The 16,377-nt window shown below is 37.4% G+C and overlaps 1 long non-coding RNA gene across 1 annotated transcript; it reads left to right on the forward strand.

Annotated features, from left to right (window-relative positions):
- The first annotated feature begins 410 nt into the window (after positions 1-410).
- Positions 411-13,581, forward strand: LOC145714699 (uncharacterized). Its single transcript, XR_014136929.1, has 3 exons — positions 411-516; positions 5,470-5,570; positions 13,365-13,581. It is a non-coding gene; the product is annotated as an uncharacterized LOC145714699 (long non-coding RNA).
- The last annotated feature ends 2,796 nt before the right edge of the window (positions 13,582-16,377 follow it).

Genomic DNA, 16,377 nt, shown 5'->3' on the forward strand with positions numbered 1-16,377 from the left:
CAAGGACTGGCTCATCTCTAAGAACCCTAGTATACTGCCCTGGAGCTCTGGGTACTGATAATACTCCCCTACTGTCTCTTCGAAACAAAGTTCCTGAGGACAAGGACATTCTTTGTCCCATCGACTTGGGCAGAGCTCTGCCAGTTGCCAGAGTCCTAGACTAGAACCTCTAATTACTATGCTTTTTCACATGGTGACCTGAAGAGCAAAGCTATCTGCTTTCAGCAAAAGTCAGGGGCTGGTTGGGTGTGCAGAAGCATTTCCATGTGGAGAGCCACCTTACACATACTAGTTGCCATAGACCTGACATCATCATGGCGATTGTGATGACTTGTTATGAAAACACACACGCTGTGGTGGGGATTGCAGGGCCCCGCCTTCTGTTGTTTGGGACTCACTGAGGGCATGGGTCTCCACTGGCGGAGGCTGAACCATCCGGGGTGTGGGACACAAAGGGATCCAGACCCTAGTCGCTCCTTTCATGCTTTGAAGCGCTTTGCCCAGGCTGTCTCAGAGGTAAAGCTATTGGGATCTCATTAGGCGCATGTAAGAGTGCGGTCCAGCTCCAGGGGTGTCCCGGAGCTGCTTTCCTCTAAAAGCAGGGGCACGGGAGGGAAGACAGGTAAGGGCTCTGAGCCCCAGCTTCTCCCTGTGTAAAATGGGGATGAGAATGCCTCACCCACAAGATTTCTGAACGATACACATGAACAAGATCATGACCTTGTGGTTTCTGTGGGATCATGAACGTCTATCTGAATTCAGGCTACTTCTTATTCCTTTTCTTCTTTTTTGTTAGGGGTTAGGTTAGGAAACGAGAAGCAAAAGGACCTGTAAGAAGTCCATTATATCATGTGGATGTTATGATCATGACCCAGTTGTATCAGTGCCATTGTCACAAATCAAGTGCCTGGCATGGCACTGAAGACATAGTTACACCAGTAAAGCATAGTGATTGCTAGATGTCTCCTTACACAGCTCATCATGATGGTGGCCCAGCTCATATCAGGTGCCTGAGGAGTCAGGTTCTAAGGATCTGTGTCCCGATGGCTGCTGAAGCTTCTACTCAGATTCAAGAGCAGCTTTCCCCAGGGAATCCCATCACCCCTCTCATGCCTAGTGGGATCAATGCCTGGCTCAAGTGACTTCATAGATATGAACAAAAGCATGTTGTGGAATAGCTCCTGTAAGCTTCACAAACTAGCCTAAAAGTAGATAAGCTATTTTGATCTTATGATGGGAGGAGAGATTTAGCAAGTGGAATGTCATTCCATTAGCAGCACTTGAAACCCATCTTAGAGATTATTATTTTTTTTAATTTTTTTTAACGTTTATTTATTTTTGAGACAGAGAGAGACAGAGCATGAATGGGGGAGGGTCAGAGAGAGGGAGACACAGAATCTGAAACAGGCTCCGGGCTCTGAGCTGTCAGCACAGGGGCCCGATGCGGGGCTCGAACTCACGACCACGAGATCGTGACCTGAGCCGAAGTCGGTTCTCAACCGACTGAGCCACCCAGGCGCCCCGAGATGATTTTTTTTTAATGACAAACAACAAGTTGTCCAAAAATTGATCTTTACTATGTGTTTGCAATAAATAAACCTAAGTTTTTCTCACCATATAAATAATAGTCTGCAAGTCCCAAGCATCTCATAGATGGGTGTGGTTGTACAGGTGTTAGATCTTCCTACAAATTTGGCATTGTGAACTAGATTCTTCTCTGGTGCCCATGGTCTTTTTCCATCATATAATACATTTTTTAATGAACCAGTAACTTTCTAAATATTATTTTGAAATCTCAGTAGAATTTAAGATATATTTTTAATTAAAGTACAGTTGGTACACAATGTTACATTTGTTTTAGGTTTACAACATAGTAATTTGACCAGTCTATAAGTTATGCTGTGTTCACCTCAAGTTATAGCTGCCACCTGCCACCATACAGTGCTATGACAATACCATTGTTACTACATTCCCTATACTGTCTCTTTCATTCCTGTGACATTCATTCCATAACTGGAAACCTGTACCTCCCACTCCCCTATAAATTTTAATGTTTTAAAAATATTTATTATCCTTGAGTTTGCCCAACTGTAATGATATTCAACCTTTTTTGATATAATTACGAGTTATTTAAAACGTCATTATGATTATTTCTCTAATATATACAATTTTATTTCTGTACTTCAGAAGGAAATGGACATCAACTGTCTGTACGTATTTAGATAAATTTCATTACAAATGATTATTTCTACTTTGGTGATGGGTAATGTGAACAAGTTTGATTAGATATAATGTGTGTCTGTTGATACTATAATCATGAGAATATTTCACCTGATTTATTTAATTGCATCATATAATTATGAATATATAGATATATGTCAAATACTTCATTGAGGTATGGCTGACATACAATATATTGCATATATTTAAAGTATATGCTTTAAAACTTTGATATTTAAATATACCTGTGAATTTGACACTACCTCAAGATAATGAACATATCCATCACCTCAAAAAGCTTCTTTGACCCCTTTGTAACGACTCCATCTACCTTTCTCCAACCTCCCTGTCACATCACCCTACCTCATTCCCAGGCAACCACCAATCTTCTGTCACTATGGATAAGTTTTCTGTTCCTATAATTTTATGTGAATGGAATTCTAAGATGTGCATTTTTAATCAGTTTTTGGTTCAACCCGATTATTTTTACATTTATGCATTTGTTGCATTATGACTATGTCGTTCTTTTTATCATATAATTAATATTCCGTTATGTGTATACACCATTATTTGGTCTCTCCATTCACCAGGTAATGGATATTTGGGTTGTTTCCATTTTGGGTCCTTGCCAATAAGCCTGCAATGAACATTAGGTGTAAGTTTTTTTTCTTGGACATATGGTTTATTTTTCTAATACTCTGGTGTATTTACTTAGAGGAGAAATCAAATTAACATTGTAAGAAAGTGCTAAACTCTTTTCCAAAGTGGTCACACCATTTTTCATTGCCATCAAGAGTGTATGAGAGTTCCATTCTCTGCAACCTAGCCAGGACTTGGTATGGTCAGTGTTTTTATTATAGCTAGTCTCAGAGGGGTGTGGTGGGTTACATTTCCCTAATGGCTAATGATGCTCAGCATCCTTTCATATCCTTATATGATATTTGTATGTCTTTTGGGGGGTAGCATCTTTTCAATACGTTGCCCACTTGTTCATTGAAGTGTCTGTTTCTTCTTTTTCTCCTTTGTGATATTTTCTAATCAGGATACAAATCTTTTATCAGATGGATGATTTGCAAATATTTTCTCCTACTCAGTGGATTTTCTTTTCATTCACTCAATGGTGTCTTTGGAAAAACAAAAGTTTTTGTTTCGAGGAAATCTAGTTTTGAAATTTGTTCATTCATGGTTTTGATTTTGACTTTAATGTCATACCTAAAATTTCTTTAGCTAACATGGGATTACAAGATTATTTTCTTATATTTATCTCTAAACGTTATAAACTTTTAGCTTTTATAGTATGGTCTGTAATTCATTTTGAGTTGACTTTTGCATATAGTGTGATACGTGGATCACAGTTGATGTTTGTGTATATGGAGATCCACTTGTCCAAGCACCATTTGTTGAAAAGAATATGTTTTCTCCATTGAACTGCCCTTGTAGCTTTCACAAAATTCTGTTGTCTATATATGTTGGGGTCTATTTGTGGACTCTTCATTTTGTTCCTTTGAACATTATTACCTTCATCCTAATACCAACTGCCTTGATTACTTTCAAGTTATAATGAGTTTTGAAGTGAGGTCGTGCTTATTCTCCAACTTAAATCTTATTGTTCAATGTTATTTTCATAGTAGGCCTGTTAGATTTCACATGACTTTTAGAATAAGACTGTAAATTTCTTTTAAATATGTGTGCTGGTATTTCCACTGCTATTGCATGGAATCTATAGATAAGTTCGGAGAGAATATACATCTTAACAATGCTGAGTCTTCTGACCCCTGAATACAGTATGTCTCTCCATTTATTTAGGCCTTGCTTAATTTCCCTCAGTAATGTTTTGCACTTTTCACAGTGCAGGCCTTGCATATCTGTAGACATGGATGTGCCTCATGCATTATGTACATTCATAATTTTTGATGCTATTGTCATGACAGCATTTTTAATTACAATTCCCAGGAATTATATTTTGCTGAACTATCAGTAGCCAAATGTTGCTGGGGAAACTTTTTGTTTGAAAATACAAGCTACTCTAGAACAGAGAAGCTACTTGTCACTTAACACATATATTAAGATTGTCCAGAAAAGAGAACCAATAGGATATTGATATATAGATAGAGGGTTTTTCTGAGTTTTTATTTAAATTCCAGTTAGGTAACATACAGTGTAATATTAGTGTTGGTGTACAGTATACTGATTCCACACTTCCATTTATCACCTGGTGCTCATCACAATTGCACTCCTTAATCCCCACCACCTCCCCTCTGGTAACCATCAGTTATCAATAGGTAAGAACCTATTTATTGGTTTGCCTCTCTCTCTTCTTTCCCTTTGCTCATTTTTTTAAAAACTCTACATATGAGTGAAATCATATGCTGTTTGTCTTTCCCTGACTGACATATTTTGCATAGCATAACACTCTCTAGCTCCATCCACATCCCTGCAATGGCAAGATTTCATTCTTTTTAATGGTTGAGTAATATTCCAATATATAAATATATATATTCTTTTTTCATTCATTGTCATGGCTCAGTTATGTATGTACATACACACAGACACACACATATATATACATATATATACATATATTTATTCTTTATCCTTGTTTAGTATTTATTTATTTATTTATTTATTTATTTATTTATTTATTTTTAGAGAGAAAGAGAGCAGGGGAGGGGCAGAGAGAAAGAGGGAGAGAGAATCCTAATCAGGATTGAACAAACACGGGTCTTGAACTCATGAACTTTGAGACCATGACCCGAGCTGAAACCAAGAGGTGGCCACTAAACTGACTGAGCCACCCAGGTGCCCCTCCTTTTTTAAGATTATTTATTTATTTAGAGAGATAGAAAGAGAGAGAGGCAGAGTAGAAGAGAGAGAGAGGGAGACAGAGAATCCCAAGCAGGTTCCAGAGCTGTCACACAGAGTCTGATGCAGGGCTTGAACTCAGGAACCATAAGATCGTGATCTGAGCCAAAACCAAAAGTCAGATGCTTAACCAACTGTGCCACCTTGGTGCCCCTCTTATTTATCCTTAAACAAACTCACCCTGAAGAGCTTTTGGTTCAAGAATAAGAGAAGGAAGGCATGTGTGAATGTGTGTATGTTGCGGGGTGGGGGGGGGGGATGAAACCAGGAGGAATATTTATTGTGAGGAATATGTGATGTAAATTACTGTGAATTAAATCAGTCTTCAGTTTTGAACACATTAGGAGACAAATCAGGATGGTGGTTGTTTTTTTTTTTTTCCCCCAGCTTTATTTGGCCAGAAGGGTGACTCAGGGACTCTTGTACAACTTGGGAGAAACTGAAATCTATTCATGATTCTTGCCTGAATCTTTCAAGTCTAATAGTTGGTAAGTGTTGTTTTTATGGTTCTGTCACTTTCTAGATGTATAAATTGACATTAAAATATTGGGTAGAGCTTCTACCTTCTCTTCTATCACTTATTTATTCATGTATATATTTCATGAATATGATTATGGATTCCTACTTTGCTCAAAGGATTACCATTTGACATTACAAGTGTATATTTTGATGCTGACATTGCCACAGAATTAGCCACTATAAGTCCCTGTAAATTAACTCCTGGGTCCATTTGTTACCCCCTTAGAATTCTTTGAGAATGGACTTTGCTCTGTGAGCCTGAGTATCTCAAAATGTGGAGAAAGAAAGTAATATTGCCAACCTCAGAACAATGATTTGAGGATTTCAAAAGAAAAGCCAGAAAACAACAGTCTACACTGTGTGGCATCTGGAAATCCTTCCACATGTTAGCTGCTGGTTCCAGCTTTGCCTTCTTCATTCTATCAACATGATGCCTCTGACATGAACATCATAGCATGACTATCAGAGAGAACACTTAGACATGGAATAACAAGCAAAGATAAGCCCACATTCCCATGATGTGAGAGGTTCAGTGTCACTGCACTGTGTGAGATGGAGCTGGGGAAGAAGCACCGTGTCATTGCAGTTTCCAGTGACCTGGGTGTGGACAGTGAAGCACATTTTCAACCGCTCTCCCTGTGATTATGTTCTTTGCCTTACTCTCTTTCCTCTTTATTCCATGCATTGTATGAACTCCTGACTCTCCCTTTTGTTGGGATAGCAGAGAAAGGTATGGACTCGATCCCCAGAAATAGGAGCTGATAGAGAAGAACAAGTATTGTATCCAATGTGCTAGACAATTTGTTGTAGTCAGAGTGAAAAGATCATGGCCCTATCACTGGGACACTGTAATTAAGTCATTTCTTTCTTCCAGTGCTTTCTAAATAAGAAGATAACAATACCCACTGCTCCCAACCACCCAGAATTATAGTGGACTTTAAGTGTGATTCCATGTGAGAATGCAATCTGTGGTCATAGGTGGGAGTGAAGGACCACTGCACATTTGACTAATCGTATTAATGGAAACACCCCCTGAAATCACAGAAATATTCATGGTAGACATTAAATTTAATGTACATAAATGTCAGATATTTAGGTCAGGATTTCTCCCAAGTGTGGTCCATGCATTAACTCATCAAAAAGAGCAGGGTGTGCATATTAAAATGGTGGATATATTGGTCCACATTAGCTTTACTGCATGCAGAACAAAAACGTTTTGGGATATCTCTCCATAATTCTTTGGAGCTTCTGGTGTTTTCCTCAAAATGTCTGTATTCCTTCACGTGCAGATATTTGATAACCAACTCTGCCTTTATCATCACATGGCAGTGTCCCTGTCCTGTCTTAACATGGCCATCTTCTTATAAAGATAACACTCACATACTATAATATGACATCATAACTAATTACATCTGCAACAACCATACCTCCAGATAAGGTTACATTTGAGGCACTGGGTATTAAGGCTTCAAAATATCTTTTTTTTTTTTTTTGGCGGGGGGAGGGGAGCGGTTGATGCAATTTAACCTATAATAGCCACTGAAAAAATTCATGGGGATACAACACAGTGAACAAGACAAGCCATATCCCCAGTGCTTTTATTCTACCTTGGGAAAACCGTCAATAAGCAGACAAGCAAATCAATAAGCAGGACAATTTTATATGGGAATATATATTGTCCAAAGACAGTAAATGAATCCTTTTAGTAAGAAATGATGGGGTCATGGATTATTATAGATGGGGTTGTCAGTCTAGCTCATTCTCAGAAAGTGATATTTGAGCTGATTCCTGAATGGCAAGAGCAAACCAAGCCTGGGCTGGCCTTTTGGTATGCAGAAGTACAGCAGTACTTCCAAGAGCAGATGATGAACTCAAGTGACTGAAGCCTGGCGGACAATGTGCAGATGGTGGAAGATGAGTTCCCAGGGCAGACAGGAGCCACAACATTTGGGACATGAGATTTAAATTTATTCTATTTGGATGTTTATAGTATGAGAGTGACATGATGTGATTCATATGCTCAGTGGTGACTCTGGCCACTGTGAGGAGAATGGACTGGACAGGGACAGGATAGCTGTGGGGATAACCATAAGGAAAATCTTGTAGAAGTTCAGAGGAGGGACTGTGCCAGTGTTGCAGCAGTGTGCAGGGAACAGGGGTGGCCCTGGACATGGGCATGGTGGACAATCAGGCACTACATTGGGTGTGGGTGGATGTGTGGGGGTAAGACAGGAGCTTAGGTGAGCCCTTGACTTTTGTACCACCATGTGCAGAAATGGTGATGCCGTTTTCTAAGATCTGTTATTTCAACCAATTTTGAGACATTCCCATGATAGGTATCCAATGGTGGATATAATTAAATTTAGTGATTTAAAAGACACAAAAGTTGATGAATAGGATTCAGTTATAAGATTATCAAGGTTATCAACCTTTAATAAAGATACATGTAAATGTTGTTTTTTATTTCTTCTTTCTTCTTTCTTTTCTTTTCTTTTTCTTTTTTTTTTTTTTTTGAGAGAGAGATAAGGTCAGAGGCAGAGAGAGGGAGACAGAGAATCCCAAGCACCCTCTGCGTCATCAGTACAGAGCCTGATGCAGGATTCGAATTCACAAACCTGAGCCAAAATCAAGAGTCAGATGCTTCACGGACTGAACCACCCAGACACCTCACTGAAACGTTTTCTAAAACTATCCACAGTATTAGAATCTGAACTTTCATATATGTATGTAAACTTCCAGCTTTTATTAAGCTGTTACTATGTGCCTTGCACTGTTCTATGTGTGGTCATGTATACACTAAACCCATTCTCAAAACAACAATCCATGAGGAGTGGCTGATTGTTTTCTTCATTTACAGAGGAGGAAACTGAGGCATAGAGGTTCATTCATTTTCCTAAAGTTCAGAAACAGCCACTTATATCAACATTTCTGCAGTAGAATTTTTTAAATGACATGATTCCTGACCATGTGTCCTTGTAATTCCCAAAAGACAAATATATATCACTATTTCTGTATCATTATATATACTATTACATATTATATTTGCATAGTATTATATTATATATAGTTATATATATAATAAACTATATATATAGTTACAGTTATATAATTATAATTAACATGCTATGTTATATTAGTTTTTGATGTGCAGCATATTGTCAACAATTCTATATATTACTAAATACCATAAGGGTAGTCACTATCTGTCACCATACATTTTAAAAATATTCTTGTCTATATTTCCTATGCTATACTTTTAATCTCCATAATTTATGTATTTTATAACTGAAAGTTAATACCTCTTAATCCCCTTTACTATTTCATCCATTCCCCCAATGACTTACCCTCTGGCAACTACTTTATTCTCTGTGTTTAGCAACCTGTATTTTTACAACTCACACTTGTCAGATTAGCTAAAATTAACAACGCACACACACACACACACACACACACACACACACAAAACCGGCGTTGGAGAGGATGCAGAGAAAGGGGAACCCTGTCGCTCTGTTGGAGGGGAAGAAAACTGGTGCAACCAATCTGGAAAGCAGTATGGAGGTTTCTCAAAAAGTTAAAAGTAGAACTACCCTATGATCCAGCAATTGCACTACTAGGTATTTACCCAAAGGATACAAAAATACAGATTCAAAGGGGTACATGCACCCCAATGTCTATCGCAGCATTATCAACAATAACCAAACTATGGAGAGCCCCAAGTGTCCATCAAATGATGAATGGATGAATAAGATGTGTTCTATATGTACATTGGACTATTACTCAACCATCAAAAAAGAAGGAAATCTTGTCATCTACAACAACGTACATTGAGCTAGAATGTATTGATAAGCAAAATAAATCAATCAGAGAAAGACAAATATCATGATCTCACTCATATGTGGAATTTAAGAAACAAATCAGATAAACATATGGTAAGGGGAGAGAAGAGACAGAAACAAACCACAAGGGACTCTTAGTGACAGAGAACAAACTGAGGGTTGATGGAGGCAGGTGGGTTGGTGATGGGCTAGGTGGATGATAGGTGTTAAGGATGGCACTTGTGATGATCACTGGGTGTTGTAAGTAAGTGATGAATCACTGAATTCTGCTCCTGAAATTAACATTGCACTGTATTTTAACTAAAGTTTAAATAAGTAAATAGATAAATAAATAAATAGGATCTTGGAGATCTTTCCATATTAAAAAAAATGAGTATGTGTTTTTGTTCATTTGTTTTGTTTTGTTTTTTAGATTCCACATATAAGTGAAATCATATGGTATTTGTCTTTCTTTCTCTGATATTTCACTTAGCATAAAGCTCTCTAGGTCCATCCAGGTAGACCAAATGGCAAGAGCTCATTATTTTTCATAACTGAGTAACTATATATATATATATATATATATATATATATATATATATAGTTTCTTGAAATTGAATTGCTGATTCAATTTCATTATTATTCATTGGTCTGTTCAAACTTCCTATTTCATCCTAGTTCAGTTTTGGAAGATTGATAAAGTTATTGGCTAATTTATTCCTAGCATTTAATTCTTTCTGTTACTTTGTTATTAGCACGTAGAAATGCAACAGATTTCGTATCCTGTAAATTTACTGAATTCACTTCTCACCTTGAAGAGTTTCCAGGTGGAGTCCTTAGGATATCCTATAAATAGTATCATGTCATCTCCCAAAAGTGAAAGGTTTACTTCTTCCTTACTAATTTGAATGACTTTTTTTGTCTTTTTCTTGTCTGAATGCCATGGCTGGAATTTCCAGTACTAGGTTGAATAAAAGTGCTTAGAGTGGACATCCTGTTCTTGTTCCAGTCTTAGAGGAAAAGCTTTAAGTTTTCGCCATTGACCCTAATGTTAACTGTGGATTTCTTATACATGGCCTTTATTATCTTGAGGTATGTCCTCTCTACACCCCCTTTGTTGAGAGTTTTTATCGTGAATGGATGATGTATGTTATCAAATTATTTTTCTGCCTCTATTGAGACGATCACATGATTTTTATCCTTTCTGTTGTTAATGTGATGTATTGATTAACATGGAATGATTTGCAAATATTGTACCACACTTGCATTCCTGGAATAAATCTCACTTGATCACGGTGAGTGACTTTTTTGATGAACTATTGAATTCGGTTTACTAATATTTTGTTGCTCAGGATTTTTGCATCTATGCTCATCATATATATTTGCTGGTAGTTTTTTTATTTCTTGCTCTTGCTTTCACTATGTTTGTAGTGTATTTTTTAAGTTTATTTATTTATTTTGAAAAACAGAGAGAGCCGGGGGTGGGCAGAGAGAGAGAGAGAAAGAATCCCAGGCATGTTTCATGCTTATATCCTTCCCTCCCACCCCCGCCACCAATGTGGGGCTGGAACTCACAAAACGTGAGATCACGACCTGAACTGAAATCAAGATTCGGATGGTTAACTGACTGAGTCACCCAGGTGCCCCTGTAGTATCTTTTTCTTGTTTTGGTATCAGGGTTTTTGCTGGCCTTTTAGAATGAATATGGACATTTTACATTCCTATTTTTGGAATAGTTTGAAAAGAATAGTTATTAAGTCTTCATTAAGTATTAGTAGAATTCACCTCTGAAGCCATCTAGTCCTGGACTTTTGTTTGTTGGGAGCTTTAAGATTACTGATTTGATTTCATGTCTGTTAACTGGTCTGTTCAAACTCTCTATTTCTTCTTGGTTCATTTTTGGAAGACTGTATGTCTCTAGGAATTGATCCATTTCTTCTAGATTGTCCAATTTGTTGCCATATAATTTTTCATAATATACTCTTATGATCCTTTGTAATTCTTTGGTTTCTGATTTGTTTCTCCTCCTTCATTTCTGCTTTTATTTCTTTGAATCCTTTCTCTTTCTTCCTTGTTGAGTCTGGCTAAGGTTTGCAGTGTTATTTTTAATAGAATCAACTGCTGGTCTTATCAATCTTTTCTATTTTTTTATTTGTTTGTTTGTTTTTAGTCTTTATTTCACTTATTTGCACTCTAATCTTTACTATTTCCTTTCTTCTACTAGCTTTGGACTTCTTTTTCTAGCTACTTTAGGTGTAGAGTTAGGTTGTTTCTTTGAGATTTTTCTTGCTTTTTGAGGTAAGCCTGTATCACTGTAAACGTCCTTCTTAGAACTGCTTTTGCTGCATCCCAAAGATTTTGGATTGCTGTGATTTCATTTTCATTTGTTTCCACATTTTTTAAATATCTCCTCCGATTTTTTTGGTTGGGACATCCATTGTTTAATAGCATGCTGTTTAGCTTCCATGTATGTGTTTTCTCTCCAGATTTTTCCTGTAACTTATTTCTAGTTTCATACTGTTGTGCTTAGAAGTGATGTTTGATATGCTCTCAATTTTCTTAAATTTGAGGCTTGTTTTGTGGCCTAACATGGGATCTATCCTGAAAAATATTCCATGTGCACTTGAAAAGTTTGTGTATTCTTCTGGTTTTGAATAGTATGTTCTCTATATATCTATTAATTCCATCTGGTGAATTGTGTCACTCAAAGCTACTGTCTCCTCATCAATTTTCTGGCTGTGTGATTTATCTATTGATATACATCGGGTGCATCCATAGCTGTGCCAGAAAGACAGATTGCAAACACCTAGTCTGACTGTTGGACTCCCCCCCCACAACCAATGAAAGCCTCTCAGTTGGCCATGCACCAAGCAAGACCTGCTATTCTGTGTACCAGAAACTATGGCAGAGAGGGTAATGGCAGACAGCTAGCCTGCCTGCTGCCCTACCCACCTACCAGCCTATAGCAACCTCAGATAGGCTAATCAGCTACACATGGCACAAAGTCTGCCAGTGCACCCACAGCAGGCAAAGTGGATCATTGCAGCAGCTTGGCTGAAGGCAAATATGGCTCAGCCAAAACAGTAGAGCATGTGAAGACCACCTAAGAAGTACCCCTAGGGTCCCTGGTTCTAGTGGCTGGGAGGATTGTGGTACAGGGTACCACAAGAACTCTTCTACAGAAGGCCACTCCCTTCAAGACCAGGAGATGTAGATGACCTCCCTAATGCATAGAAAAAAAACCCACAGAGAGTTAGGGAAGACAGGAATATATCTCAAGTGCAGAAACAACAGAAAAATCACAGCAAATGAGCTAAATGAAATGGAGATAAATAACACGCCCCACAAAGAATTCTAAAGATGACCCACTGGACTTGAGAAAAGAGTGGATGAACTCAGAACTTCAACAAAGATATACAAACACAAAAAGAACCAGTCAGAGATGAAAGATTCAATAAGTACAAAAAATACATCACAAGGAATCAACAACACATTACAGGATGAGGAAGATCAGATTTATGTTTGTTTTAAACTCTTTCCTGCACTCAGAAACGTAATTGCAATTTTGCAAATGAGGGAATTGAGTAACCGTGAGCTGAAACAAAAGTCATCAAGCTCCTCCTGTTTGTAAGTAGAGAACTAGGGTTTAATCCTAGTCTGTTCCCAGAGCACACAGTTATAACCAGTACACTTAGGAAGAAGAGTAAGACTCCGGGTGCCTGGGTGGCACAGTTGGTTAAGCATCTGACTCTTGATTTCAGCTCAGGTCATGATCTCATGGTTCATGGAGTTGACCCTAATGTCTGGCTCTGCACTGACAGCATGGAGCCTGCTTGGGATTCTCTCTCACTCACTCTTTCTCTGACAATCCCTCACTCTTTCTCTCTTTCAAAATAAAGGAATTTCTAAAATTTTTTTTTTTTTTTTTTTTTTTTTTTTTTTTTTAAGGAAGAAGCATAAGACTCTGCCAGCTTATGGTGAATGATGTTAGGTTGGAGCCATATCTTGATGGTGTCAAAAAGAAAACTACAGGCCCAAGATGGAATCATTTATGCTAGCCCAAGTCACAGAACTGGGCTTAATAACTAACCTAGTGACAACTTCAAACTCCCCTAGAAATGTCATTTCAACTTGTCAGTCAGGAATTTTCTTGTCATCACCAGTAAAGTAATCTGCCACAAGACAACTAGAGTTGCTCATTGCTACGGCATTCTTCATTGTTTCTTGTGCTGTTCAGTTCACGGAGCCTGTAAGTATGTATTATAATTTTTAGGAGAATATACATCATCTCCTTCCATCCTAGACTACCCCTCTGTCACCTTATATGTACTGATTCTTTTATCAATTTCTGTTTTAAACTTCCAATTTTTAAAAAATATAATGAATTACAGGGGCACCTGGGTGGCTCAGTCAGTTAAGCATCTGACTTTGGCTCAGGTCATGAACTTGTGGTTCATGGGTTTGACCGCCATGTGGGGCTCTGTGCTGACAACTCAGAGCCTGGAGCTCGCTTTGGATTTCGTGTGTCTCTCTGCCTCTGCCCCACTCACACTCTGTCTGTCTCTCTCAAAAATAAATAAAAACTTTTATAAAAAAGAGAAAAGAAATAGAATCAATTACAATATACCTACTAGTTTTCTGCCCTGTGCATAGGTAAAAGGTAACATATTATACACAATTGATCTTCAATACACATTTATGACAAAAAGAAAATGAATTTGATAAAACATATCAATAAAAGGAAGGATAAATACTATGTGGTCATTTCACCAGATGCAGAAAATGCATTTGACACGGTATAACATCCATTCATGATAAAGAGCCTCAACAAAGTGGAATTAGAGGGAACATACCTCAATATAATAAAGACCATATGACAGACACAGAGCTAACATTATATCAATGGTGAAAAACGGAAAACATTTCCCCTAAGGTCAGGGACAAGACAAGGATATCCACTCTCACCATTATTATTTAACAAAGTATTCATAGTCCAAGCCACAGGAGTCAAGAGGAAGGAAAACAAAGGCATCCAAATTATAAAAGAAGAAATAAAATGTTTACAATTTGCAGACTACATGATACTATATACAGAAAACACTAAACACTCCACTGGGGTGGGGGGAAACTACTAGAACTGGTAAATGAATTTAGTAAGGTTTCAGGATAAAGAGTCAACATATAGAAATCCATAGCATTTTTTTTTACTGAAAACTATGTTTTCTTATTTTTGAGTAAACTATGGAGTGATGCTTCAGACTGAATAGATATGGATACAAATTTGCCCTATCTTTGCCATATGGCTATTATTTTTTTAGTATGAAATTTATTGGCAAATTGGTTTCCATACAACACCCAGTGCTCAGCCCAACAGGTGCCCTCCTCAATGCCCATCACCCACTTTCCCTCCCTCCCACCCCCCATCAACCCTAAGTTTATACGCAGTTTTTAAGGGCATTTTATATTCCAAAATGAAGCAAAAGAAAGAGAAGTTAAGAAAGCACTCCCATCCATATCACAAGAAAGATAATAAAATACCCAGGGGTAACTTCACTTGATAAAATATTGAAAAAAAATATATCGAAAACAACACAAACAATTGGAAAGATATTCCATGCTCATGGATTGGAAGAAAAAGTGTTATTAAAATGTCCATACTACCCAAAGCAATCTATAGATTTAAGGCATTCCCTTTTAAAATACCAACACAATTTTTTCACAGAAGTAGAACGAATAATCCTAAAATTTGTATGGGACCACAGAAAACTCTGAATAGCCAAAACGATCTTGAAAAAGAAAAGCAAAAACTGGAGGCATCACGTTTCTGGACTTGAAGTTATATTACAGATCTGTAGCCATGAAAACAGTGTGATTCTGGCACCAAAACAAAACAAAACAAAACAAAAAAAAAACACATACATGGATGGAATACAATAGAAAATCAGAAAAACTAATGTATCTATGCTCAATTAATCCTTGACAAAGGAGGAAAGAATATGCAGTGGGGGTAAAAAATAAAAAAAGCGTCTTCCAGAAATGATGTTGGGAGAACTGGATGGCTACAAGGAAAATGAGGAAAATGTTCCAGTGGCCTACACCATGCCAAGATAAATTCAAAATGAATTAAGTACCTAAATGTGAAACTGTCAACTATAAAAATCTTAGAAGGCAACAGAGGCAGTAATTTCTCCAACAACATAGCAACAACATATGTCTCCAACAACGACATAGAAACATTTTCTAGATATAAGTTCTGAGGCAAGGGAAACAAAAGCTGGAACAAACTACTGTGACTTCATCAAAATATAAAGCTTCTGCACAGTGAAGGAAACAAACAACAAACCTAAAAGACAAGCTACAGAATGGGAGAAGATATTTGCAAATGACATGTCTGATTATGGGTTAGTATCTAAAACATATAAATCATGTATACATATCAAAACCCAAAAAAATAATCCAAGTAGACAGTGGGCAGGGGACACGAACAGATATTTCTCCAATGGAGATATTCACTTGACCAAACACACAGATGGAAAGATATTCAACAACACTCATCATCAGGGAATTGCAAATCAAAAGCACAATGATATATCACCTTAACCTATCACAATGGCTAAAATCACAAACACAAGAACCAACAATTGTTGTAGAGGATGTGGAGAAACAGGAACCCTCATGGACTGTTGGTGGAAGTGCAAACTGATGCAGCCACTGTGGAAAACGGTATGAAGTTTCCTCATGCACTAGTGGGTATTTACCCAAAGAAAACAAAAGTACAATTCAAAGGGATATATGCACCCCTACATTTCTTGGCACACTATTTACAACAGGCAAAGCATGGAAGCAGCCCCAATATCCATCAACAGATGAATGAATAAAGAAGATTGTAGTATATAAATATATACAAAGGAACATTATTCAGCCATTAAAAAGAATGAAATCTTGTCATTTGCAGCAACAT

This window comes from Panthera onca, chromosome X (assembly GCF_046562875.1).
Source record: "Panthera onca isolate mPanOnc1 chromosome X, mPanOnc1 haplotype 2, whole genome shotgun sequence".
NCBI classification, from domain to species: Eukaryota; Metazoa; Chordata; class Mammalia; order Carnivora; family Felidae; genus Panthera; species Panthera onca.